Genomic DNA, 3,273 nt, shown 5'->3' with positions numbered 1-3,273 from the left:
TGGCATCTCTACCCAGCCATCTGTGAGTCTCCCCTCTCTTTGCCTGTGTTCTACTTCCTAAAGGATGATCCAGCTCTGTGCCCAAGTCAAATGCTGGAAATTTAAGACTGGGGGATTTCCCAACTTTCCCCAAAAGCCGATCTTTTTGTTAGGACACGTTCTCCCCAACAAGAATTACATTTTTCAAATTTTTGAATATCGGATCCTTTGTATTGCACATTTGGGGGTGTATTGTACACCCAGAAGGTGGGAGATGAGAAACCCCTCCCGGATGCTCCCTCTTCTGGAGTAAGGTCAGCGGCACAAACCTGGAAAGTAACCTAGTTTTACTCTGCTCTGGTCGCTAAGCCCCTTCTTGCCATAAAATCCTGCCTCTGTGGAGTAGGAAAATAAGCATGGTGACATAAAAATCTCGCCGGCGGCTAGCTTCCTCTAGCTTCAAAGAGGAGGGGGAAAGAGGAAGGCTGAGCCACATTGAAATGGAAATCCGGCTTTCTCGTGTAAAGGGCAGCAAGGTCTCCGCTGGCTCTCTATTAGGTGATGACCCATTAGGACAAGCTGTAAGGGCTGGGGCTCCTTAAGACCTGGGAAGTCAGGGTCAGTTAGCTGTGCTCTCCAGTAGTGGAGCGCATACCCACTTGGGGCTCACTGAAAATAAGACACTGAGGGCTAGGGGGCTAGGGGGGCTAAGAGGGCTAGGAGCGATAGCTCAGTTGGTAAACGCAGCCCTGGGTTTGATCTTTGGCGCCTCATAAACCAGGTGTCCTGGTGGCATGGGCCTGTGATTGCCGCACTTAGGAAGTGGAGGGAGGAGGAGAAGGAAAAAGAGGAGGAGGGGGAGGAGGAGGAAGAAGAGGAGGAGCAAGAGGAAGAAGAGGAGGAGGGGGAGGAGGAAGAGGAAGAAGAAGAGGAGGAGGAGGGGGAGGAGGGAGAGGAGGAGGAGGAGGAAAAGTTCAAGGTCATCCTCAGCGAGCTGGCTCATAGAGGCTACAGAAGGATACAGAAGACCTATTCAGAAATGTAAAGACAGCAAATTCAAAACCCTAAATGAAGGCGAACCTCTTTCAACCCCATGAGTAATTATTCACATTTACAGAAATGAACACTAAAAAGAGCCGATCTTCATTTTACAGCAGGCTGCACTATGGAATACCTTTACATACCAAGTTCACCTGATGCATAAAACATATGATTAGATTTACAAAAACTTGATTTACACTTTTTTTTTAAACATCTTTGCAGAAAGATTAGGTATGATTAGACGCAATAGGAGCCCCTCTGGGGCTCACTGATGGGCTGTAGGAGAGACACTAGCCAAACCCTCTTCAGCTGGTATCAGGTCCCTTCCTAGAGATGTCTTGAGTGAGGCCTAAATCGGGGTAGCCCTCGGTGGCAAGAGAGCATTTGTCTGAGACTAAAGGGAGGAAGAGCTCACACAGAATTAGTGTGTTCATTCCAGGGGATTCAAGGAGGCTCTTAGAGCCTGCACGACGGTGCAAGTTATTGAACTGGGCTTCTGGTTACAATTTCTACTCTTTCTAGACTTTGAAGCTCTGCTGTGTACACAGCAAGCAATCATGTAGGCAATGTATATGGTAACTTATGTTGCTCTCCTCCAATGGTCACAATCAACTTTATTATAAAATATAGTCTCATATAAATCAACTATACATATATATATATATATATATATATATATATATATATACTCTTCTGATATAATAAAGTTTTATATATATCTTCTGATAAAGAAGAGATATATGAAGATAATATATATATATATATATATATATATATATATATATATATATATGCTCTTCTAATAAAGAAGTCCTACCCTGCACCATTTCGAAGTGTCTGGGGACCTGGGGACATCCATCATATTATGCTCTAACTCCTGGTTTGCTTTGAGTCTCCTGAAGTGCAGAAAAGTGGAAGCTTTGAGAATCCACATCCAGGTTCCTTTCTTACCCTTTATCCTTGAACCCTTTCCCAACACACACTCAAAGCAGCATTTTGAGATGGCCGGAAAAAGAAGTATCCAATTTCCCTTTCCTCTCTCAGCTCACAGATTCAAAGGCGCAACAAGCTTTGAAAAGCTGCTGGCCACTGGCCACCGCTCCCTGGAGCTCTCATACTTAGCTTGTTTGTTTGTGATCTCACACCCGTTCTGGTGATACAGCACACTCACAGCTCATGAATATTTGATACCAAATTAAATGGTTCGTCGTTCTATCACGTAGACAACTCAGTTCAAAGGAAACCATTTGAAAGAGAACTCATTACATACCATTATTTTATTTTATTTTATTATTTTATTGTAACACTTTGATTATTCCATAGACAATACATGACTTTCTGCCTCTGTCTTTTAATTCCTTTTTTTTTGTCTAAAAATTAAATCCTGTCTTTCACTTTGCAAACTACAATACTCGTTTTCATTTGAATAAGAAAAAGTATTTTCCCAAATTATTAGATTGTTTAATAATGGAACAGATAGAATAATAATATTTCCCCAGGAGAGTACACCTCAAAGGTTAGAGAGAGAACGCGTGCTCCTAAAGGATATGTTTAATTCATGGTTTAGCCAGAAGACTCTTCTGAGACAGTACCAGCGCTTTCCACTGTTTGTCCGTGGAGAACCTGTGCTTATGCCTGTACAGGAAGTTCTGTGGTTCTGCTTGAATGCATTGCAAATATTGAGTCATTTAAACACAACATGGAATCATTTCTTTGCATATTTGAGTGAGTACCAGCAGTGAGCAATGGTTAAAAAAAAAAAAAGTAAATAACTAACTTGGGTTTTGTCAGGAGTGCTGGCAAGCCGTGCACTCTGGGTTTCAGAGCTGACCTAGGTGCACGGCTGAAAGATGGTCCCCAAAAGTCAGCCCCCATGTGCCTCCCATCCTGAAGACCATAAATTAAGTACATAACTTACAGTCTGCGATTTTGAGCAACCTGAGTACTCATCACCCCAGAGTGGGACATCAGCAGTGGTGAATAGACAAGACACCCTGAGGGGCTCAAAAGGAGAAGGTCGTTATATACAGAGGAAGAAAACTGTTCCTAAAAGTGGCAAGCATGTATGTGTTCCTGGATAGTTACCAATTCGTTTAACAGCGTTATTTTTTGTTTTATTAATCTTTCTTTTCCTTTTAATTTAACCAAGGCAAAGCAGGAAATGGTTGTATGGTATTTAAACAAAATTAGTTACTCAATAAGATAAGTCAAGTTATTTAAAGCGCTCTGCAATCATAAGCTCTTCACCCCTTG

This window comes from Mus pahari, chromosome 3, assembly GCF_900095145.1.
Source record: "Mus pahari chromosome 3, PAHARI_EIJ_v1.1, whole genome shotgun sequence".
NCBI lineage: Eukaryota > Metazoa > Chordata > Mammalia > Rodentia > Muridae > Mus > Mus pahari.
This window is presented reverse-complemented; position numbering follows the sequence as displayed.